Source organism: Mastomys coucha, unplaced genomic scaffold (genome assembly GCF_008632895.1).
Source record: "Mastomys coucha isolate ucsf_1 unplaced genomic scaffold, UCSF_Mcou_1 pScaffold22, whole genome shotgun sequence".
In the NCBI taxonomy this organism is placed as follows: domain Eukaryota; kingdom Metazoa; phylum Chordata; class Mammalia; order Rodentia; family Muridae; genus Mastomys; species Mastomys coucha.
In genome coordinates, this window is record NW_022196905.1 from 198,066,387 (window position 1) to 198,093,112 (window position 26,726).

The 26,726-nt window shown below is 35.4% G+C and overlaps 1 protein-coding gene and 1 long non-coding RNA gene across 3 annotated transcripts in view; one reads left to right on the forward strand and one right to left on the reverse strand.

The window, feature by feature from the left end:
* The window catches only part of Galntl6 (polypeptide N-acetylgalactosaminyltransferase like 6), a 1,048,694-nt gene that overhangs the window by 493,316 nt on the left and 528,652 nt on the right, over positions 1 to 26,726 (reverse strand). The gene's annotated exons all lie outside the window — the stretch shown is intronic.
* LOC116069327 lies at positions 12,484 to 13,861 on the forward strand. Its single transcript, XR_004109982.1, has 2 exons — positions 12,484 to 12,517; positions 12,863 to 13,861. It is a non-coding gene; the product is annotated as an uncharacterized LOC116069327 (long non-coding RNA).

Consider the following 26,726-nt stretch of genomic DNA (forward strand, 5'->3'; position numbering starts at 1 on the left):
ACACCACTATAGAACAGTGTTCATTCATCTTCCCTCAGAGTTTCCTTGGGAAAGCTTTACCTTCATTCTGTTCATACACATGTTGACACATTTAATGTAACATTATGTCATGTTGAGAAGAATGTGGCTTTACTTATTTATTTTTGTTTGTTTTTTTTTTTTTTGACAGGATTTCTCTGTGTGGCCCTGTTTGTTCTGGAACTCTCTTTCTAGATCAGACTGGTCTCAAACTCAAGAGATTCTCTTGCCCCTGACTCCCATGTACTGGAATTAAAGACAGGTGCCATTACAGCCCTTTGGATATTTTTAAGTCTGATTTTATTTTATTTTATTTTATTTTATTTTATTTTATTTTATTTCATTTTATTCTTCTCCACTTCTAAAAAACAGCTAGAAAATAAATTGTATATGCATTTCTCCACTTCAATCAATAGCTGCAATTACAATGCTTTTAAGCTCATGTGTTTCCTTAAACAGCTCTCATTATTTATCTCCTGGCATACAAGGTTCAAAATAAGCCACAAGGAAAGTAAACTGCATGCAGCACACCACTCTTTAGACGCCTTGATACTATCTCAAAGGGGACGATAACAACTCTGATGTGTGAGACCACTCTTTTTATTTTGTAGATTTGACAGCCACAGATTGGATAACTCATTTATCCAATGACATTATATTTCCAGTATCTTCTTGGATTGTCTTTGTTTGAGGGGATTGGCTAGGAGACACATCAAAAATTTCTCTTTCCTGAAATGCTGTTCAATATTCATAACTAAAGGAAACTATGCTGCTTTACTCTCTTTACCTGTCATGCTTTGTATATGCAATCCAGCTCAGACAAGTACTTTCTTTACATCTATTTTCTGGGTATTATGCAAAGAATTAGTGGCAGAGTATCAAGGAAAAAAATGATAGTCCAGTGCTCATAGAAACTGCAACCCAGAGACTGTCTGGCATAGCACATATTTTTCTATTTTTAGTTATCACCTACATCGAAACACCTATACCCACATAATGCCTCCGCAAACACGCATTATAAGGAACAAATGCACTACTGGAGTTAACATAACAACACAGTTAAGCACCAAGCTCCCTAAGATCCTAAATAAATAAATAAAATTAGAGATCTCTCTGATATAAAGGAGCAGGAAATTTCTACTTCTGACTTGGGCCACTAACGATTTAGAGCTTTTTTTTTTTTTTTTTTTTTTTTTTTTTTTTTTTTTCTGAATGATATCCTGTTTCTGTGCTCTATGAAGCAGCAAATTTTGTAAGGTAGTTTTAGCAATTCCGCTATTGTAAATGGAAACAAATATATCAAAGAAATATGAATAACTTCATAATATATTAATGATACCAACTAGCTCATGTGCTTACTGAGTGAATCACAGACATCCTGTAGTTTACAACCTTAAACGTGCAGAACTTAGAAAGCCTGTGGTATAACTCAGATCAAGCACAGAAGTCTGTAGAGTGACCAAGAGGGTAATGGTAGAGTTCTTGATCTATGTCCAAAATCTTAGCACTCCGGATTACCAATATATGATTGCAGGAGAAGGTAGATGCCTCACGACTCAGGAAGAAAGAGTGAATTCACTCTTTCTGTGCCTTATTGTATTATTTGATACAGGAAACTGGATCATGCCTACTCATACTGAGAAACGCTTACTGCTTCCCTTAATTTATCAATCCAAATGTGGGCATGTTCCAGAAACAATACAGTACCATACAAAGTAATGCTTTATAAGAAGCCTCGTGGTTCCATATTCCTGTTAGTTGATGACCATATACTTCATCATTTCAGAAACATTGAGATCTTGATTATAAACTGAACACAATAGATGCACAGAGATATAAACTTGGGAATATACCATATACCAGATACAATAGATTTGAGGATTGTTATTTTGAAAAGTCCTTTTGCATCCCGGAGGTGAGAATAGCAATATATTTACTAGTTCAGTTGAGTTTCTCCAGTAAACTAAAGTTGATCTAAGGATCGAGGTGTTGGGTTATCAACAAATGTAGAAAAAGGATCTGTAGATAGTTTGCCCTGTTTTCATTAACATCTCATTTTTCTGGATATCTGAGATACTTGTTTTCTTTCTTGAAATTATCTCATTAGGGCTGTAATCAAATTTTTACTTGTTTTTCCCCATCTTTAACTTTACAAGTTGTAGTGGACATATTCTGTAATTTATGTAGTGCAGGCCACAACTCATGCACTTGGGAAGAACACAATAAATGTTTATTGAAGGAAATTAATTTGTTCATAAGGCTTTTCTTACAATTCCTTCTTACAGAAACTGAAGTTGGACCCTTACTTAATAAAGGGGATATGTTTTCAGAGACAGAATTAACAACATGCATCTTATTTCTTATTGCCATTTAATACTCTGAACTTACTGGTGTCTATAGGAGTGCTATTATGGGCTATAGAATTGTGAATGATGGGATAGTAGTAAAAGAAGTCATGCTCTTTATGAAGATAAAAAACAAAGGGGAACATTTGCGATTTGTTAAGTCTTTTAGCCTTGGCATATTATTCTTTCACCTCCATCTTCACATGATAAAACCCTCATATTTTAATCATGATCATTTTTTACAGCTCATGACAAATTTAGACCGTGGAAAGTAGGATATGGAGGAGATGAAAGATTAAGTAGACTGTAAATATTCTTTTTGATCAGGGTTTTATAAGCATCTGTTTTTATTTCCTCATAATACAACTGTGTGTGGTTTAATTAGTATGCTCTTTGAGCAAGTCAGCTGTGAACCCACATAGCGTCAAGGGGAGCAGTTGTGTGATTTATATAGAGCAATCGGCATTTCTAGCACAGTTTTTTTTTTAACGACAAGTCAAATCTTTCACATTTCTGTTGAAAGTCTCTGTATTCTTTCCATGGTAATTTTATGTTCCCCAACTTGAAACATGACTTCATTAGACAGATTAGTATTCATAGGACATGGTGATTTGATAGTGCTAAAGGCATCAAATTTTATATATTAACATTATATAATAATTGGATTTGTGGGTAACATTTAGATGTCAGTGCCTTTATATATATTTTTTTCAGAAAGTTTGTATGGCTCGTGAAAACAATATATTATGAATTCATATATCATGTCTTAAGATATTTGTACTAAATAATCAAGAATTATCAAACTTGAGTGGATACAGTATAGGTAATATAAATATTTTCTTCACAGAGCTATTTAAATAAGCTTGTGATTATATTCTAAAACATGAATTCAGTCCCTTAAAATTCACAGAAGCAGTGTTATATAAGTATCCTAAGTATAGGAAATGATCTTGTTCTATTGGCAGAAGGTAACCATCCAAAGAGTTTGCTTGGATACAAAGAGCATCAGCTAGTTTGATAAGAATGCTATCAGTGAATAATTAAAACACGATTTCTCAAAGTTTAAAAGCCTGAGACACAGGGAAGTTGGTAAAAGACTCCTAGAAAAGAGAACTGATAGAGACAAACTAAGAGTTGGTTTCATTCAGAAAACAGTGTTCTCTTTTCAATTGTTACTGTTCACAGTTTGAGTTTGTTTTTCATAGCCCCCATTTTAGGATCTTTTCTTGATTAGATGTCCACATAGATTTACATTTCCACATTTAATGACTTTTCTTCTCTTGCCTCTAATTATGCTTTGTTCAGTGTAGTTGCTATGGCACTGAATTGTGATCATATCTGTAGACACATAGGCAAGTGTGATGGTTAAGACTGATTGATTGCCATCATTCAGATTGGATTAAAGGATTCCTGGGAGACTAGTCAAGCAGACGTCTGGTTGTTTCTATGAAAGCATTTCCAAATTTCATCAAGACTTTGACCTAATTAATTATTCAGTCTGTTTATGGCATCAGAATTTGAATAGTGTATTTGAAAGTGGTAGAACTGAAGAAAATGGTCCTTGATTCCAGAAACTGGATCACAGAGAGTTAGTATATGGTCTTGCCCATCTTTTCTGTATTCTGAGTGCCACACACAAATGTTGTCATGATATTCTGCAATGTCATTTGCCAGGGGCACAAGCCAAATGGCCAAGGATTGAAGCTTCTGAAACTCTGATCCTAAGTAAATCTTTCTATTTCAAAGGCATTTCTCTGTTATTCTATATCATTTATGTTATTTCATGGGAATGAAAAACAAAAACACCCTGCTTAAAAGAAAGCCACACACCCATGTTACAGATTTTTTTTTTTGTTTAGTGACTTAAATATAAAACATTTCACTTAAATAATTTTCAATAGAATACTGATTGCTCTTCTGGTAACTGATAGTATGTCAAAATTATAAATGATACGTATTGCATTAAGTCCACCTTATGACTATGTTCCTGACACAGTTGTAATGGTATCCATGACCTGTACTAAATGGCTTAATCTTCTGAAGCCTGGTTCTTAAACTCTTTTGCTCTAAGTACTCTGTTTCTTGAGTCAGCCCTTATCAATTGCTATCAACCTATAAAATCTGGGCCCAGGACTTGCACTTTTAAAACATTTTGTTCCTGTTTCGTGATCTGCAGGTCTTGATTACAGAGATTTAAAAGGTCTTTGTGGTCTGATCCAAGGCCCCACAACTATTGGCAGGAACCATTATAAATAATTTATTATAGGAATATCTGTTCTGATATAGTGAGTGCTCTGGGAAATGGACAGTCAAATTGTTCACCTCTCTCCTAGTAACATTTAAAATATAGGAAACAAATGAGAAGGGAACAACAAATTGTATCCATTATACTTAGAACAGAGGAAATATGTGTACATTTCCAGAAAATACAATTTAAATAACACCCACATAGAACATGCAATGCTGGATAAATCACAATGAAACATTTCTTTCCAGAACTTTTGCTTGCATGCTGATTTAACTTTGTCAACAGAGAATATTTACCTGTTTTAGAGTTGTTAGAACATTTTCCAGAAGTTTGGGCCTGACAATGGGGGAAAAAGCTGATTATCTGACTTCACAAGAGACGATAGGAAATATGCATCCAGACAGTAAATAGTATTAAGCAAAATGAAAGATAAAAATAGGCTATCAGAAAGAATGGATAGAGTTGATGTTAGCCAGTAAAGTCTTCACTGAGATGAAAGTGAGATGGGATTTGAACCATGAAAATGAGGCCACCATAAAGATATTTTAGGGTAGTATGTTCTTTGTAAATATCTTCAAGTCAAGCAGAGAGAGAATCTCTGCAATAAGAGTAGGCTTTGTTTGTTTAAAAGACAAAATGAATGCACCATGAGACATATTTCCCATTAGTGGTGGGAATAAGAATTAGTTTGGAGATAAAAATCAACTCATACAAAATGAAAAATTATTAAATATAATATATGAGAAAAATTAGACTTCTAAACAGAGATATTATCATCATTGTAGTGGTTTGACTGAGATATCCTTACCTCCAGGCTCATATATAAAATACCCTGCTCCCAGTTGGGGAAAATGTTTGGTAAGGTTTAGGAGGTATGTTGGAGAAGATTTGTCACTAGGCTGGGTTTTAAGGTTTCATAAGCCTTCACTCTGGAGCCTCTGAATCAATATATAAGGTTTCAGCTACTGATTCAGCACCATGACAGTCTGCTTGCTGCCATGCTCCCTATTATGAAGGCCATGGATGCTAAACTTCAGAAACTGTAAGTCCCAAATAAACTCTTTCATCTATAAAATGTCTTAGTCTTGATGTCTAATAAACACAATAGAAAAGTAACTAGGACACACACACACACACACACACGCACACACACACACATACACACTCATACTTTGGTTGTTTATTCAAAACTAAATGAGGGGAAAGAAAGGAGTTCAGGAAAGCTGATAATCAATGCAATTATCACATTTGAGGTTTTAGTACATGAAGGAGCTCATAATTATATGACAACTAGAGGGAAAGAATGGTTTAAGGTGTACCTTTAATTATTTCACAAACAGTTGGATGGGTGGTGAGGCAGGAAGAGATCAGGGACACAAGGGATATACCTAAATATAATAAAGATGATCTATGGTATGCCTATAGCCAATATCAAATTAAATGTAGATAAACAAAGAGCAATTTCACTTAAATCAGGGACAAGACAAAGATGTCTACTCTCTCTATACTAATTCAATGTAGCATATGAAGTCTTAGCTATGGAAATAAGACAAGAGAAGGAGATCTAGGGGATGCAATTTGGAAAGGAAGAAGTCAAAGTATTGATATTTACTGTGATTGTGTATATAAGTGTTCCTAAAAGTTCAACTAGGGAATGTATACAGATGATAAACTCTTTAAAAAAGTTCTTCCATACAACATTGAGAACTCCAAAAATCAGTATTCCTCCTATATACAACTAATAGATTGAGATAAAAATATCAGAGAAACAACATGCTTCACAATAGCCTCAAATAATATAAAGTATCTTGGAGTAACTATAACCAAATAAGTGAAAGACTTGTACAATAATGTCTTCTTTCGAAGAAAGGAATTACAGGAGACATCAGAAGGTAGGAAGATCTCCTATACTCATGGGTCACTAGAGTTAATATAGTAAATATGTCATTCTATCCAAAAAATATTGTAGATTCAGTGCAATTTCATCAAATTTTCCCCCACTCCAAAATTCTTTACAAACCTTGAGGGAACAATTCTCAACTCTGTGTAGACAAACAAAATACTCGGGATAACTACAACAATTCTGAAAAATAGAAGAACTTCTGGAGGGTTCAACATCCCTGATTTAAAGTTGTACTACAGAGCTATAGTCATAAAAACCACATGGTACTGACATAAAATGAGACACATTGATCAATGGAATCAAACTGAAGAACCAGACATAAATCCAAATGCATATGGACATCTGATTTTTGATTTAACAAAAAAGACAGAAATACACATTGGAAAGAAGGTAGCACCTTCAGCAAATGGTGCTGCACAAACTGCATATCTGCAAGTAGAAGAAAGTAAATAGATTAATATTTAAATATTAGTATTTGTATGGATCCCTCATGATTCAATATCATTAACTTCATAAGAAAAGGGAGAGAGATCAGAGAAACAGAGTCAAATATGTATTCTGAGTCTCCTGTCTTTTGCTGATGTTGTGCCATACAGCTCTGTCATCCAAAAGGCCATCATTATATGTGGCTTCTTGATCTTGATCTAAGAAATTCTAAGTAATTCCATTTCTTTATTAAAATAACCTATCTTGTGTATTTCCTTATGTTAACAAACTAGACTGGTGCAATTGAAAGGATTGTATTAGATATGGCACTACTAATACATCCAATTCCTTACGTGAGAGCTCCTTAGGATGTCATGGTAGGTTGTAAAGCTTTCCCCATCTACCTCACAATGGTGAATAATCTGTTCCAGAGGTGTATCTCTTGCCTTTAAAATAACTGTATACTTAGATAAGACTTAAATTATATATCAATTATATTTAGACTTTCCCTAAAATTTCTTTTTGGGTGTAGTGACTATAGAGGATAATGGATTCTCTTATTTTGTTTTCCTATATCTTTTGTCTTATTATTTCTAGATTGAACTATGCCTTTTTAGTAAACCACGTAATGATTGTGACAATGTCCTAAGTGATTTTTGTGGATTAAAAAGCAGAATGAAGACGTTTAAGACCACATTGGTGTCTAAACCAGTTTCCATTCAATGAAATTTTGGAAAAAATTCTCACATGTTCCAAAAGATGAATGTAAAAACTCAAGGTGAAGATATACTGACATGATGCCTATGAAGGAAGACTCTAGTGTGCTCATGAACAATATAAATCTGTTTACAACACGGGTGACCAAACACAACAATGGGCTTTTCTGGACTTTGACAGTCTCAAAATGATGCAGAACAACCAGACCTTTTGCTTAACCAGGAATTTCTTCCAGGGATGATGAATCAGTAACATGGGTTATTTTTTCTAAGAACATGATATATTCCCTTTAAAATTTTTACTTAAAAAAGCCAAGTGTTAATATAACTATAACTTTTGGAAACTTTTTGAAAAACTAGCTAATCTTAAATCTGGGTACATTTCTAAGATAAATAAAATTACTTCATGAAAAGTCTTAGAATATTTATTAAAACTCAGCCCTAGTAATAAAACACTATGTGCACTTCTCATGAAGTATAGGTTCTGACCTACATTAAGCAGTATATATACTCTTTATCTTTATCTAAAATATCTATAAATTTCTTATAATGAGATTTTCTGAAGTCAAGACAGCAAAATGTATAGAACCATTTTCACTGAACTCTTGACACTGGACATAAATGCATTAGTACCTCCATTTACTTCATAAAACTATCATTTATATTTATATTATGTTTTAAAAGCTATTTGTTATCACAAATGGGACCCTCCTCTCTCAGTTTTAAGTCAGGAATCAAGCCTGAGTTTCTCTACATACAGCTATTTCCTTTCATTTATTACTATGGAGAAATGTAAAATTCGTACCTGCAAAGCATGGCAGATGAAATGGCTACTAAAGTCTAATTAAATTTATAAGTGCTTAGCTATATATTGCAAAAGCATGTAGCTAAAGGATGACATGTGGTTCAGTTCAGTCTTTTAGGGTATAATTGGATGATTGATACTTGCAATGTGAAGACGGTGTAAGCAGACAGAGCTGAAGGAACAATGCTGAAAATAGTCCATCCCACGACAATACTGTTGGAAAGCCCTTCTTGCTCTCTGAGAAACTTCTTTGACTTTTGTCATACAGCCTGTTCTAAAGACTATTACCATGAGACTATAATTGTCTGTCATGTCTCTTTCATAAACACACCAAGTTTTCAGGCTTACTTTGATTCACTTTTATGATTTTAGGTTTCAGGAGGGGAAAAAAACGTTAGAAATGGCTGATAAAATGACAATACAGACAAATTCATATTCTTGGAGAGAAAAAGAATGGCAAGTGGATTGGAAGTATTGATTGACCAGGAGCCAGCTATGGAAATCTAATCAACACAATATGTCCCTCCGCAGTTGCAAAACAGAAGCTGTCTTGAGAAAGAGAAAATACTTCACTCTGAGATCCACGTTTCTAAGTAGCATCTCTATATTGTAAAGGGCAAGCCAACCTAGAACAAGGAACTTCTGAGACCATGACCAGAAAGCATCGTAGGACTCATCATAAAATTAGAAAGGTTTCAAGTCACATTCCTCTATATTGTATAAGCCATGCTTCCACAGAAAGCTATGATAACCGCTGATATCTCCCTAGATGATACATGAGCATTTATTGCTCTACCTCTATTTATGATATAGAACTTTTTGGGCAACAGTTCCTTCCTGAAAATGGTATCCTTCCATTTTTATGCATATACTCCTGACATCCTTTCATAAATGGTTCAATTCTGAGTCTTGTCTTGGTTGTGTTCCTTGACCTTCCTATCACTGGCTTCTAAGATCATCACAAAAGTGTCCTTTTATATGGTTCACAAAGTCATGAAAAATTATAGAAATCCAGAGCTTGAAATAGACAGATCTAGACTCAATTATATCCTTATCATTTAAAATTCAAGCAGTCTTCACCATGATTATTCAACAAATTAAGAGGCTAATGTTTAGTTATTTGGGATAGTATGCTGATTGAGTTTATGAGTTTATAGAATATATATATATATATATATATATCCACATGTATATCTATAGTACCCAGTAATTCAAGATATCCTGGTAATGATATTCCTATTGTTTTCCCTGTAGTATGATATGATATACAATATTTTATTAAGACTATGAATAATTTAATGTTTCAACATTGGCCTTGCGCATAATAATATTTTCTTCTATATGCCAATGTATAGCACACTCTGAGAGTGTTGATTTAATAACTATATTAAAATAACAGTATTAGGCATGTATTCAACCTCATCTCTCTCCCTAATATATGGTTTTACACCTTAAGTGACAAAATTATTCATCATCTTCTACATACACAACAAAAAAGGAGGGGAGAAAATTACCTATGTCTTCCAATAATTTATAACTAACTGGAGAAAGAGGAAAGAGCCTGATACATTTACTTCTTGGTGCAAGCGCAAATTATACTTCTGTAAATGAAGAGGGAGAGAAAGCACAGACATCATCAATATTAAAGAAGTAGCATGTCTGGAAACAGAGGTCCTTCATAATCATTCTTTTCAGGCAGAAGCCCACAAGAAAACAAAAGAAGGCAGATTTTCAATCTAATCTATCCAAGTATATTCTTTCCTACATTCTTACTTTCTTATTTCAAAGGGAAGTTATGCTGTGTGTGTGTGGGGGGGGTGGGTGTGCGCCCGTGCCTGTGCCTGTGTCTTTCTGTTTTTCTGTCCATTTTGTCTGTCTATAGATAGCTTTTTAAAATAAAATAGTTTAATTATCTCTGTTGTCAAAAGTGAAATTCTACATAGTTAGATATAGCTATGTTTCTGGCATACTGTTTTAAATTAGTAAAATGTTCACTTGGAGTTTTTCCTTTTTTCAATTTGAAGATTGGTAAAATCACAAGGCAAAATAAGTCTTATTAAACTGTTTCATCGTAGGAACCATCTTAAGATGAGGGCAACTCAGGGACTCATGAGCCAAGTTCTTAAGAACAACTTTTGGCTATGGTTGCTTGTACTTCACTGCAGCAAAATTCATGAGAATCCTAAATTCTAATATCTAGAAGTGGACATATAATTCTCATATTCAATTATCATTTAGTGCAGGGCTGGAGTTTCATGTCTTGACTACTTCTCTTTGGGGTTATATTCAATGAGTGCATCAAGTTGTTGCCTCTTTTGTAAAATTAGAAATCCAATGTTATAGATAAAACCAAACATGCTATGCACTCATAATTGGATATTAGCTGTAAAGTAAAGGGTAATAATGCTGAAAAACCACTGACCCAGAGAGGTTAGGTAATAAGGAGGTGCTCAGTGGGAAGGGAGTGGAGAGTTCATGAACAACTCTGGGAAGGGAAATAGAATAGATATCAAAGGTGGACTGGTGGCAGGTGAGGGTGGGAATAGGAGGGAAGGGGGGTTGAGGATGGGAAAAACAACTTGAATTAGAGGAGATCTCAGAGAAAAGACAGAAACCTAGGGAAATGATAATTCTGAGAATCTATGAGGGGTAGCCTTAGTTACCTAGGAATGGGTGATAAGGAGCCTGAACTGAGCCTCTCCAGTAACCAGGCAAGACTTCTAATGGAGACTTTAGGATGGCAAGCAAGCCACAGAAATTTCTCAATTCTATATGTCTTGCCTGTAAGACATGCTGGGGTAAAGGTGGTACAAGATCTGTGGGATGGACCAACTAATGCCTCGCCCAGCTTGAGACCCATGCCACAAGAAGGAGTGACTGCTAACATGAAAAATAGGCAGCCCAGAGACCTAAAAGAGAACATGACATGACCAGCTAAAACAAAACAGAACCAAAAGGAAGTCAAGAAAACTATTCCTAATTATATTCTGCTGTGCTTATAGATAGGGGCCTATCACAGTGATCATCAGAGAGGCTTCATTCAACAACAGGAGGCAACAGATGCAGAAACCCTCAGCCAAACATTCAGTGGAGCTCAGAGAATCCTGTGGGAGATAGGGAAGAAGGAGCCAGAGGGGTCAAAGACACCACAAGGTAACTCACAGATTCACTCTACAGGACTCATAGGGGAAAACAGAGACTGAGCAGACAATCAGGGATCCTGTATGCATCTGACCTAGGCCCTCTCCATATATGTCATAGTTGTGTATCTTGGTCTTCTTGTGGTATTTCTAAAAGTGGGAACAGGGCTATCTCTGACTTGTTTGTCTGTTTTGGGGAGCCTTTTCTTCCCACTTGTTTGCCTTATCTAGCCTTAATATGAGGGAAGGCACCTAGTTTTATTGCAACTTGATATAGCATGTTTGGTTGATTTCCCTAGGAGGGCTGCCTTTTTCTGAAGGGAAATGGAGAAGAAGAGGATGGGAGGGAGATGGAGGAGGACGAACTGGGAGGGGAAGATGGAGAGGAAACTGCAGTATCAATATAAGACATGAGAAAAGAATAAAAAAACAAGCAAACAAAAACTCTGCCTTACTTTTTTGCTTGGAACCAAAAATAAAGTTTAGGAAGATGTATTGCTTATGTTTACATTAGTTTGGTTGTTGTTTGTCTATTCTAAGACCGCTCTCTCCAAATACTTATTTAGGAATGGGCAAATGAGCATGGTTTAGGGGTATAGAAGGTGTTATAGATTCAGTGTGCAGATATAAATGGGATGGTGAGGTTTTCACACAGATTTTTTTTAAAGTAAGTGTGTGTGTGTGTGTGTGTGTGTGTGTGTGTGTGTGTGTGTGTGTCTTTTGATGCAGTACACACACAAGAAAGAAGAGGGAACAAGATCCACTGAACTGGAGTTTCAGATGGTTGTGAGCTACATTATATTAGTGCTAGGAACAGAACAGAACAGAACAGAATAGAACAGAACAGAACAGAACAGAACAGAATAGAACAAAAAAGAACATGTTCTCAACTGCTGAACCATTTCTCTAGGCTTGGGTGAGTTATTTCACAATCTCCCCTTTTTACCTATATGAAAATATGTATGGCAAGGTTTGTTTAACTATTGCTGGGAGTCAGCCTGATTCAAGTCTTTCTCTGAGTCTGTGCTATACAAATAAGGAATTTAGTTTGTCTAAAGTCAGGCATATATGTTTGGTAAAACTGGTTATGTCGGGGGCCCAGAGTCCTTGGAGGAGCAGCAGCTTTGAATCTGGAGAACCAACTCTATTCTAACTCTGTGGGGTTACTGTTAGATACTCACAACACCAGTGGCAGGAAAGGCTTCCCCTGCAATGGACTCCCTTTCTAAACTTCTTTTACTTCGTTTTGTAAACCCTCAAGGCAGAAAGTGGTCATGGCCTCCTCTTGAGAAACTCTGGCAGCCAGGCCCCACCTGTGGACATCCCTAACAGTCATAAATACCACAAAGGTCCGCTTCAGCTCCTCAACAGGATCCTTCCCATATTATGCTAATTTTAGGTGAAAAGTCTGAACAAAAACTGTTAACCCCTAAATGGGAAAAGCCACCAATCCCTGAACTTCCCACAGAAACACTAGTTCTTGAGCATGAAAATTCACCAATCCCCAATCCATGAACAGGAAAACCCACCAATCCATGAGCTCCACCAAGCCCGGGACTTGAAATTCCACCAATACTCACTCTGGAAATCTTCACCCTAGAAAGCTCCACCCCCAAGAACCTCTATATAAGCACTCCACTTTGTCTAATTCCCTGCTGCTGTGTCCTCCTTCCTGAGAGCCTAAGAAGCTACTCCTGGATTCATCCCTCACACCGTGGACGCTCTGATAAATCTTTTCTATGAAATGTACTGCCTTTTGTAACTCTCTCATCAGAAGAAGATGAGAAGCAATGAAGAGACAAAGGGAAAAAGCAAACAGAAGTTGTAGCTGCTTGTATTCTAATACTAATTATGTTCCCCAAAAACTCTTTACAGGAGAACCTCTGCGCACAGCTTCTGAGAAACTACCCCTAGTTGGTTCTAATGGGTAAATAAAAGATGCCAACGGCCAATAGCTGTACAGACAGAGGAAGGATTTCTAGAATTCCTGGGCTTGGGACCAGAGAAGAGGAAGGAGAAGGGAGATCCGCCTGGTTGGGAGAGTATGGAGGAGAGGAGAGACACCAAACCTGAGAAGAGTTTAGGACAGAGAAATGTGGCCACACTGTGAAGGAGCTGGAGAGTGCAGCCCAGAACGTTGCCTAGCTGTGTTCAGGGCAACCAAGATAGAACACAGAATTAGTAAGTAACTCGGGATTAAGTCATGGAGGATAGGCAGTGGCCCAGCTATTGTGCTGATTAAAGCATATTAAAATATAAAGGCTATGTGTCTTTCATTTTGGAACATAAACCATTGAGGCAGGTAGTGAACCCACAGACACTGGGATTTATTTAAATTATTTATTCAAAAAGAAGGAGAAAGGCTCCCGAGCTGCTCAGCTCAGCTCTGGAGTCCCTCCCCTGGGAGCTGCAATGCCTCAGCTGCGGAGGCTTCTTCTCAAAGCTGTGTGGTTTCTGAGCTCCCCTGTATCAGGATGCCTTTCCATGGCACACTATCCTACCTTAGAGCTGTGTGGTTTCTGGGTTCCCATGCCTCAAGTTGTCCTTCCCTTGGGACACTGACCTACCTCAGAGCTGTGTGTTTCCTGGGTGAATCTCAGGACATCTTCCTATCTGAGTAGAAAGGCCAACAGCTCTGGTTATCAGTTCTAAGGCCGCAGTGTGCTTGATCTGTGATGCATTTGATATGTCTTGTATTCCTTTTGTGCAGCATTCCTCGATTGGCTTCTTACTGACTCTATCCTATTGTATGGTAGTTTGTTGTTTTTTTTTTCTGATAGTGTTATATTTTTCCTTTTAGGAAAACTGTAGAAGATGCTGTAATTCTTAATAAACTTGCTTGCGATAAGACATATCCTGTGCAACATCTGATTCCAGGTTTCCTATCTTCTTTTAACTCCCCATCCCCTGGCTTTTCCCTGCTAGAACCATGCCAATGAAGAATGACCTGTTGGCTCAGGACATATTATGCTCTCTATTCTCAGATTTTTAGAACATTTTTAGGATGTGTATCCTGTAGCCTATGATAGCTTCAACTTGCTATATAGTTGGGGCTGTCATTTGATTTACCTGTTGCTGTCCCTTGGGAGCTAGGATTATAAGAACACATCACCACACACAGCTACTTGTACTATTTCAACAATATTTCAAGTGTATGGAATGCATACCATGAAATAGCAACTTTTCAAGAGTGTTATCTCCATAGGTGCCATTTTCAGTTTTATTTCCCAGGAAGAGCAAGATGTAGGTAATGGAAAGTATTTGTATCTCAGAACATGTGTCTTACAAAATTTTAAGTCATTTGCTGTAAAACAAGTTTCTCTGTTTCAACACAAAGCTCCCAGGTCCAAATCAAGCAATTTACAAAGTCATTTGCAGTTCTTCAGACTTCTGGGTAATATGTCAGGTTCACAGCCATGGCCTTACCTCAGGTAATTACTGCCTGGACAGGGAATTGTAAAGGAGCAGAATAAATAGAACACATTTTAGACTGATGTCAACATTTGGGCTGACAAATGGTATTTTTTTCATTTTGATTTCCTAGTAGAAGGTAGACTACTAGATCATTTAAGGAAAAAAAGATTGAACTGAAAAGTCATAAACCTGAAAAATCAATCATTTAGCATTTCAGAAACTACATAAAGGCATGTAGACACAATGTACTAGTTTTAAAAATATCAATCTGTAGTATGCTGTTCTTAAAGCTTTCTCCTCATTATTTCTGCTAACTCACTTGTATCTTAGTAGCTATGAACTCAACCATTGAACCAATCTTGCTTTTGTTGCTTTAAAAACTAATTTCCATATATATGTATATTTCCATATATATATGTATATATATACATATATATATATCAAAGAATTCACCAATATCTCACTTCTTTTTTTTTTTTTTTTTTTTTTTTTTTTAATATCTCACTTCTTATCAGACTACATCACTGCCTAAAAATATAAGTTCCTTATCATTTTATGGGCAAAATTTAAGATTCTTATCAACTTTTCACCACCAGAATATACATACATTATACCTTTAATTTAGAGAAAAGAATAATTATCCTCATAAAATCATTGTAATTGTAGACTTTTATAACCCAGTGTTAAAAGATAAACCTTCTAAAGAACTTTCTAGATTATTTTCTACCAATGTAAAAATAGAAAACAACTGTGACATACTATCACATAAGTATTTGAGATGGTATAAAGTATTCATAGTAAACTTATTTCTTCATACTTCGTTTCTCCAATAAGCCCCTTTAATATACAATGTACAGAAAATCTTAATACTTTCCTGAGTAGCATTCAATGTTATAAAAGAATGTTTGATAACGATTCTGAATCAAAATTCAGCTACTCAGTGTCAGTGCACACAGATTGTTAGAGTGTTTGGGGAGATTGCTCAGTCCATAGAGAGCTTGCCATAGAAGCACGAGGAGCTGAGTTTGCTGCTCTATTACCAGAAGGTAATGAGAAAGCTAAGTGCATCTGTAGTACAGCACTGGGAAAGTGAAGACAGGTAGGTTTCCAGATTTTGCTGGCTAGTCATTCTGAGAACTCTGGATTCACTGAAGGGACAAATTTCATCCATATCAGGCTCTTGTACACATGTATGCATATGCATCCACATGCATCAATGTAGAAAAACACATTATACACATATGTATACCACATACACATATATAGAAAAATAAATCTTAGAAACAATATCAACAGCATGTTAGTGTTTTTGTTCCTGTTGCTAAAATTGGGCAGGATATTTTAAAATTCTTTACAGTTTGGTTGAAATAACTTTTTCTTTCTTGGTGCCAGAGATCACTTCATTTTGAAATTCTACTCCAAATACTCTAGCACTGAAAGTCTTGAAATAGACATGTGATGAGTGGGTGAGCAGACATTCTGTCTGTGGCCTCACCATGAAGCAGAGAAGGCTTCTAGTGAAGTGTGACATGACCAGAGATGATATAAAATGATCAGATGCAGGATTTCAATTTTATACTCTCCTCACCTGCGAAATTGCTAAAGGCTAGAACAAAGAATCTTATGTGCAGTCTAAATACTTATTGTACATTGTTCATTAATCTTAAGTACTAGTGATTCTTGTTATTTTCATTTGCATTCCATAATGTTATGAAACAGAGCAAGGGAGTAAGGGAATGAGTGAATATGAGCCACTAATATTTAAAAAAATAAAAAATTAGAACCCTGTAGCCTTCTTTCATCGACTCTACCAGGTAATCAACATTTATCCTTGATTTTGTGTGTTCTTGCCCAAAGTTGCATTGTTTAATATATCCATTGACTATTAATTACTAATTCCCTGAAATATATATTAAAATAATTAGCAGAGAATGGACCATTCTTCTCTGTACACTATGCAATGTGACCATATTGTTTGGGGGGGGGTTCGACTTCTGAATGCTTTCTTCAATATCTTTGACCCCTTTATATTGATCTTCATTTCAGAGCTACAAATTTACTATGATTTTCACCCTTTCTATTGCTTTTTCATGCACTATAATTGTTATTTCAGCAATTAGGTCTCCAACTACGTGTAAAAACCATCAAATTTCTTGTTTCTCTTTTGAGATGCATATGCTTTTTTTAGTGATTGACATTGAACTCAGGGCCAACGGCACTATTACATGTCTGAATAAAATGTGGGTAACAAATATTATTTTTGTTAAGCATTGCATAGTCTCCCTGAGCACAGAGCACTCCAGGAGTTGGGTAAATTCAGACAAGAAAACATCCAGCAAAGCAGCATGAAGGAATGTGTGTATAGAACTAGAGTTGAGGAAAAGTAGTGGAAACCTTGTCTGAGCTGAGTCATTCTATGTGTGTGATTTTGTGGATGACAACAAAAATTGACAGGGATTCACAGATACATCTTAGGAAATACTACAGATTAACAGTGTCATGTTCCCTTGTTTTATTTCTATGGACACGAATATTAAGAAAGGAAAACCTGGAAGAATATTTTCATTGTGCTTTTGTCTATTCTTTTTATTTGACATGTGGAAACTAATATGTCACTACTGTGGTAGCTAATGTTCCCTGTGGTTGCTACATTTATTTAATATATACCATACCTAATGTATTTACTAATATTTATTGTTGGATTTATTCTTCAGAGCAAAAGTTATAAAGGTATGACAGATTTACTCTCATCTCGTAAGACATAAAACTGATGGTTAAATATATTAATGACTTATGAAAAAATAGCCATAAAATGAGAAATAGAGCATTAAAAAACAGGATAACAGATCCAGGCTAATACCATCCCTATATTTTCATGTCTTACAAGAAACTGCAAATTATAAATTTGAGCATAGTCACACATAAACAAGAAAGGGAACCAGTTTTCTATGTGCCTGGGAAATGAAAATAACCTTAAGATTTTTACCTTTGGAATATTAAACAGAAACCATCATTGCTAACTCATATATTATATTATAAAATGAATCGTCTATGCTGAATCGGAAAAAAATGACTTCAAAAACACCCATGGAAATTTTGGATACAATGATACCAGAGTACCAATTATCCTATTAAAAGATATTTTGAAATTACAAAACTCTGTATAATATGAAAGTGATTCATAAAAGATATTAAAGTTTAGAAACTAATGTGTTATTTTGGAATATTGCAAAAGCACTGTTTTTAATAAGTGAGGAACAAAGGCTAATTGATATAATGATATTAGCCTAATAAGATATCTAGTTGAAACAAAAATAATCGTGGAATCATAAATTGGAATAAATTGGAATAAAAATACAGTTTTTAACAAAAAAATTACAAAGCATGAAAAATGTTAGGAAATTTTGAAAATTGGGAATGACAAATTACTTTCAAATATTACTCAAACCTGTCCAATGAAATACATTTATAGATTTAACATAGGATAAAAATGCATACTTTAAAATTAGTTTATCTGAAAGAAAATCAGCATAACGTATATGGTTGAGGCTTACTCTATTCTATAAAAGCCCATGTAAACAACAACAAAAAATTAATAATTTTTGAATTTATCTTTGAGATAGTCTTATGTATATATTCTTAATCCATCCAGTTTAAAAACTGAACTAGTCATTTATATGAGTGAGTGAATATCTCAGCTTAAACTTTCAGAGGATCTAACCTTGGAAAGATTTTGATAAACTGAAATAACTGCTGGTAAGTGAGACATGAGCTTGCAAGGTAGATAAAAATCTGACAAGAAGAAGATATTAATTGAGGCCATGATAATATATATAGCAGAGTGTTTCATTGGGTAATTCAAATTAAAATGGCAATGAAGCATATACTTATTAGATTTCCCAAAATCATATCCTTTGTGAGAATAAGGAGCAACAAGTAATTTTATTGAGGAAGGAATGTATAGGGTGTCAGGCTTGGAAGACAATTTTGATGTCTATTTCACACAAAGCCAAATTCTGGTCAACGGTCCAGTTGATTGAGAAAAGACTTTTGGCTACAGAAAGTCCAACAAAACCTTATTTATTCTTGGTCAAACATAGACACATACATAATGTACCCAGTGAGGGCTTCATAAGTAAATAGATAAGTGGTGGTTCACCTAGTCCATAGAATATTATTCAGCACTATATATAAATGAGCAATGAAGCCATAAAACTCAGAAAACTCAAATGCACAACACTAGGTAAAAGAGGCCAATTTGGAAGCATAGTCATGCTATGTGATGACAAATATATGATATTTAAGAAAAGGAGAAACTCTACAGTTAAAAAATCTTATGCTGTAAAGACTTAGAAATTGATAGGTCCAAATTGTCAGAAATCTTTAGGTCAGCACATAGAACTTATTTTTTGTTAGAATAGTGAAATTACTCTCTACAACTTTGCAATGAAGGCTACATGCACAAACCCAAAGAACATTCAAGATCAAGAGTGAACTCACATTTAACTAAAGACTTTGAGTGGTGATGATATGACAGTATAGGGTCATCAATTATAATAAGAAAACCATTCTGCCAAGGATATTATTCTTGGAAGAACCTGTACATATGTGTGGACAAGGGATATGGACAGCCCTGTTTTGAAATAGTATAATATTTTGCTTGGTGAAGAGATTCTGCAATTTAGATTAAATTAAAACCATAACTTCACTTGCATATTCTTCAAGAAAATTTTTGAAAATTGAGTGATCTGAGTTGAATTTGGTAATTTGGTCTAATAGAATGTATAAATATGTCAAGCCAATGACTATGGCTAGAAGAAAACATGAGAAAAATAGTTTATAACTTTGATCTTTGGAGAATGCCCATAAACATGCTTGGACAGAATAAGACCTAGAAAGAAGAGTAAGTCAATAGCTAAAAAGTCAATGAAAACACATGTTGAGTACAAGGCCAACTAAAATAAAAGTCTCTTACCATGTCAACAAGTCATAGAAGGCAATGAAAAATACATACTCAGTAATGTAATTAGTGACCTTGAAATATATGAACATAATAATGAACCAAAATTCTTGGAGTAAACTGAAAAAAGATGAAAAGATAAATGGTGAGAAGAAATATCTCAGGAAGATACAGCTCAACACAGTGTAAGAGAGTACTTCAAAACTCCGAAGATTTGTAAAGAAATAGAAGCATAATAATAATGACAAGAATGATCTAAATGGAATAGTACTAATTTATAATACTGTGAGAAAAGAAAAACTTGCAGATACAATGCATAACACTGATTCAGTTCTAAAGGGGAGGGTTTAAGCTTCATTAGGGTTATGAGCATTCTTCATTGTCATAGATAAGGAGGCAGAGAATATGAACACAGATACAGTGAAGAAGTTCTTAGAAGATCATGTGGGTATTCTCTCTCCTGGTTCTCTTTCACAGTGAAGTAAGATGCTCATCTATATCCTGAAATATCAGAAAATATAGATGTATAAGAGGAGGCAACATGGCATAACATAGTGATAAAGAGTTTGAGGTCCCAATAGCTTAATATTAGGCAACACTAATGTTCAGTTGAGGTTAGTCATAGAGAACTTAAAATGGGACCTGTCAACATGATTGCAAGCTTTTATTTAGAAGATTTTAGTTGTACAAATAGGGGTGCAGAATATACAAATAATTTAGCTTAACAAGTATGAGAGATTGTTTTCAATGGACTATACTTTTGACTGAGGGAAGGTCATAGTAGTTGCAGATATGTAGGAACATATCTCTGTGTGATGAATTGAGTAAGTTAAACAGACACAGATTGGAATGTGGACTCCATGCATAGAATGTGAATCTCATGCATAGAGATGAGAGACCATGAGAAAAGGTTCATGGCAATTTTAAACTTTATTGTACCAAGAATTATTGGAATCAGAGTTCTATATGTCATAATCTAGAACACAGAAGCTACATGTTTGGCTGCTTTATGGAAAGACACAAGGCCTCCCTTAGGGCATAGCCACAATACTGATGGAGAGGTATAAAGGTCACGTTCTCCTGGAGTGGAGAGAGTAGCATCAGCTGAAGGGGAGGGATCAAGAAAGTGAAAGCATAGGATTAAATGGCATTAAAATGATTGTCTCTCAAGATATTGAAGCCAATAGACTATGTATAGATATCTCAGGGGGAATCAATCAAAGAAAAGAAATAAACGTCTATGTTAAAGAAGACCTTGTAAGTAGATTAGTATGAGACTACATCGCATGCAAAAGTTGAGGGCTTTGATGAGTAGGAAGGAGGTATGTAGGAGATTCTCTTGAGCAAAGGTTAGTAAGTGGTTATTTTAACAAATGGAGGAAGAAGGGGAATAAGGCAAGCAACTCCTTCAGTCATTTACATACTTGCCTTTGGCAATACATTTATCCCACCAAGTGGAGAAAAAACAGAACTCTGAAAAAGAACACACACACACACACACACACACACACACACACACACACACACATACACACACACTTAAAAATAAAGGAAAAAATTTAAGGATAAAAAGTATTATCCCTAGTACATAAGCAGGATGTTAACTAACAAGACACAAGGACAGCTTTGTTGAGAAAGTATGTACCATGTTTCTTTCATTTCTGATTTTCTTCAGGGACTTTGGGTATCTTTAGAGTGAGTTGAAAGTTTGTCTGTGTACTTTTGTTTCTATCACTCCCAATTGTCTTGGATACCTGTCTCTCAAACCTACATTGAGTGATGGTTAATCTATATTGTCAGCTTGACTGGCTTTAGTGTCTGTTTGTCCCTTTCCAGTAAAGTTTAAATGACAAGAGAAGACCAACTCTGAAACAAAGGTAGTACTATCACATGGGCTAGGAATCCAGAAGGAAGAAAATGGTGAATGGAGAAGAAGAATCTTGTGAACCTCATGTGCCCTGCTCTACTGAGATGTAGATAAACATGCCCATGATCCCACTACCTTGCCCTCCCTGCTGTGGTTGGCTCTACCTCCTTAAACCATATTTTATCAAAGCAACGAGGAAAGTAACTATCATGTATGTCACCCAAAGTACTGAATGCTAACTCCTACCTAACACAAAGTACTAACACACTGTGCTTCACGTCTCAGAATTCACTGTATAGTTTTCATTTAGATTTGAGCATCGTGTTTCAATTACTTTAAGCAAATTTAAAAGCATGATATTCGGCTACAGGAAGCAGAGGGCAAATGTATGGTGTCATGATAAGAAATATAAGAAAATGTAACATGAGTCATAATAAAAGACATAATAGGTTATAGTGACTCGAAAGGCAAAATGAATTGTGTGGTGCTTGAACTGCTCTATATGTTGATTTGAGTGGTGGTCTCAAGGAAAATATTATTGTAAATGAAGTACTGAGGTTTTTAAAAGAATATATATACATATATATGTATATATGTGTGTGTATATATATAAACATATATATATATATAAAGTTTTGAAGTATAACAACATATCTAGATTGCAAATTGTACAAAATATATTTATATTTCATTTAAAATAATATTTTAATAATTAAAATTAAAATAATTTTCTTTGAGAATTTTATATACTTAATTTAGATCACCTTCATTCGCTTTCCCTCTATTCATCCCAGATCCAAATCACTTTCCCACCCACCTAACTTCATGCTCTCTTTTTCTTCTTTCATCTATGCTAAAAAAAAATAGTTGAAAGATAAAGGGAGCCTAGAGAATGTAAGCCTCTGTTTCCTTATCATGCGGATATTTGTCCTGTTTGTAGCTTTCTTTAAAGGAAGGTAGGCCAGGATATTAGTTTTGCATCTTTAGCTGTGTTTCTGTCCATGTTGAAAAGAAACATCTTAGTACATTTCATATAAAATAAAACATTAAAATCAATGATTATTGTTTCTGTATCCCTTTGTCAGATTCCAGTGAAAATATGTTTTTTTATGAAACTATTTTTAGCAGTGAGAGAGAACATCAAGCTCTTCATGATGGAACTATGAAGGTCTTATAGAGTCTTTTAGTTTTGACTGATAGTTGTCACCAAATGCCCACTCATCAGTGCTTTATAACCTCATCAAGGACTACAGCGCCTGGAAAACTCCATCTGCATTTTCTACAGCATCCTTACTCCTTTTCTTTCTCCATCTGCTTTTTGGGAATTACTTCTTGCTTTCTTTTTTTGTCTTTTGATGAAGGGCTTGGCAAACACCCATGCTTGCTAAACAACATTGTGCACAATAGAAATAGGTACTAAAGAATTTTAGAGTAGGAAAATGCATCTTAAATGAGTAGAATCTAAGAGTTTATATTGTAGACTGTAGTAGAGATAGAGATAAACCTAAGACCTATTATAGTAAATGATGTAGTGTTACCAATGTCTGGCAGGGGTATCCCCATTATTACATGGAAGGAGCCTACTTGTAAGTTAAGGGGTATCATTCATTCCATGTCTTGATCACCTAGAATAATACATCACTAGAAAAGAAAGATTACTAACAAAGTATGTTTTCCTTTGAAAATGTTTTTAAGTATTTCCTATGTTACTCAAAATATTTTAAAGTTACGATGTAGTTTCTGTCCAATTTAGTTCTAGATATGCTTTGTACTCTTCATCTAAAATAACTTTTGTTGCAGTAAGAGTTACATCCACAACATACTTCAATTTTCATATTACTTTTAAAATTATGTACATTTCTGATGGTGCCACCACAATAAACATACTCAACTGATAGAACAACCCAATCATATCTTCATAACTTAGTGCAGCTTTGTTTGCAGCTGTGTCTGAACACCATTCTTGGAATTACTTTGCAAGCTCAGTTCTTTGATGAAAACTGTAAGATTCTGCATTCAAGAAGTATTATATTTTATCATCTTCCACCTTCAATATTGAGTGAACTCAACATTTTCAACTTTTTTTTACTGACTCAAGAATTACATTAAAGATGTGGTATAGGCATATATAGATACCTGGCTTATTTGTGATGTCTTACACTAATAAAATCAACCACATTTTAAGAGATCATGCTACAGTTAGTATAATAGTAACTCTTCTTTCCATAGACTCTTAATACAACTAGCAACAAATGCTGTCAAGTGATAACCCAGGTCTCATGACACGGGAAGTTCTGATTCATATTGTATCACACTTATAATTCAGAAAGCTTGCATGAAGGTTCCCTAAACTGCAAATGTACATGTATGTAGATATGTAAATATGATAGTGTTAATTGCCAAGCACATAAAAACACAACTGCCATTATTTAAAGTGAAACTGAATTTGAAAAATATTAGTGTGTCCATGAGCACCTGTTCTAATTTACCTTTGTTAATACAATGCACAGCAATTAGCCTTTTAAAATCTTTTGGAACTTGTTAGAATTAAGATAGTGAACCATGTTTAGAACTGTGGTACTCAGATTCTAACTATAAGCTAAGGAATATTATGAGTCATTTAAAATTTTAGGATAATCCTCACTCTAACATTTATAGGTGTATATAGCTACATGTATGTATATATTTATATGGTGGTACACTTTTCCATAATTAGGCATTAAAATAGCCATTTTGTGGTGAACCAAATGTAATTGTTTAAACCAATAGCATAAAAATGCAGAAAGCAACTGCATAAGTAAGTCAATTACTTGATTGAACGGTCAGAATATTCCAGTTCTAGTAAATCTTCCTTTACAGAACACTTAGCATCCCAGACATTTCTGATTGGGCTGTATCACAATGAATTAATTAGTCAGTGGATAAATTAGACTTATAAAGCTATTCAAATTGGGTTTACTGTATTATTTGGTGACTAATATCGAATAAAATCGACTTTCACCTTAAAGTGATCAAAAAAGATAAGGAGGGACACTTCATATTCATCAAAGGTATGATCTACCAAGATGAACCCTCAATTCTGAACCTCTATGCTCCAAATGCAAGGGCACCTACATTCATAAAAGAAACTTTACTAAAGCTCAAAGCACACATTACACAGCACACAATAGTAGTGGGAGATTTCAATACCCCATGTTCTGCAATGGACAGATCATGGGAACAGAAGCTAAACAAGGACCCAGTGAGACTAACAGAAGTTATGAAACAGATGGATTTAACAGATATCTATAGAACTTTTTACCCTAAAACAAAAGGATATACCTTCTTCTCAGCACCTCATGGTACCTTTTATGGCTAATAACTACTTATAAGTGAATACATACCATGTGTGTCTTTTTGGGACTGGGTTACCTCACTAAGAAAGATATTCTCAAACTCCATACATTTTCCTGCAAAATTCATGATGTATTTGTTTTTGACACCTGAATAATATTCCCTTGTATAGATGTATCACATTTTCTTTATCCATTCTCCAGTTGAGGGACATCTAGGTTGTTTCCAGTTTTAGGCTATTATGAATACAGCTGCTATAGACATAGTTGAGCAATTGTCTTTGTTGGATTATAGCTGGGTCTTGAGGTAGAAATACTCCTAGTTTTCTGAGAAACCACCAATGATTTCCAAAGTGATTGTATAGGTTGTACTCCTATCAGCAATGGAGGAGTGATCCCTTTGCTCAACATCCTTGTCAGCACAAGGTACCTAATGAGTTTTTTATCTTTCTAACATTTCTGATGGGTGGAACCTCCATGCTACACCTGACAGAGCCAAAGTAGCTAAACAACAAAGAAGGCACATGTGAGGATACTTGAATCTCAGTTAAAAGGGTGAATAAAAGTCATAAGAGACAGATAGAGGGAGAGACCTGGGATGGAAAGGGGATAGGGAGTGGAATGGGGGGGTGATCAGTATCAGGTGTGGGGAGGGAGAGGAGAAATGCTTAGATGGCCACGAGAATGAATGGAAATCAGAAACTGATGCAGGTGGGGAGGTAGGAGTTATCTTCAGGACAAGAGAGAGACATGGAATAAGGGAGGCACCCACAAATCAATGGGGATAATTTTAGCTGTGACTCAACACTGGGGATATGGAACCTGAAGAGACCTCCTCCTGCAGCCAGGCAGGAATCCCAGTGAAATGAAAGGGACACCAATGCACCCACAACACTTTCAACACAAAATTTATCCTGTCTACAAAAAATGCAGGCATAGGGAATGGAGCAGAGACTGAGGGAATGATCAACCAGTAACTGTCCCAATTTGAGTCCATGTGCAAGCACCAATCCCTGTCACTATTAATGATAATCTGTTTTGTTTGTAGTCAGGAGCTTAGCATGACTGTCCATTGAGAGGCTCCATCCAGCCACCCACTCAGACAGATGCATATATTCATATCTAAACAGTGGATGGATCTTGGGGACTCTTATGGAAGAACAGGAGAAAGGATTGTGGGCCCTGAAGGGAATAATAGGAACTCCACACTAAGAACAAAAGATTCAACTAACCTATACCCTTGGAGATCTCAGAATCTCATCCACCAACCAAAGAACATACACAACCAGAACCTAGGCCTTTCTGCACATATGTAGCAGAAGTGCAATTTGGTTCTCATGTGGGTCCCACACAACTGGAGTGGTGTCTATCCCCAAAGCTGTTGCCTATATGTAGGATGTGTTCTTCTAATTGGGATGCCTTTGCTGGCTTCAGCGGGAGAGGATATGCCTAGCCTTGCAGGAACTTGAAGTTCCAGGAGGGTTATAACCAGGGGGCAGAGCCCAGAGAAGAAGGCTTCTGCTCAGAGAAGAAGTGGAGGATGGAGGACAGG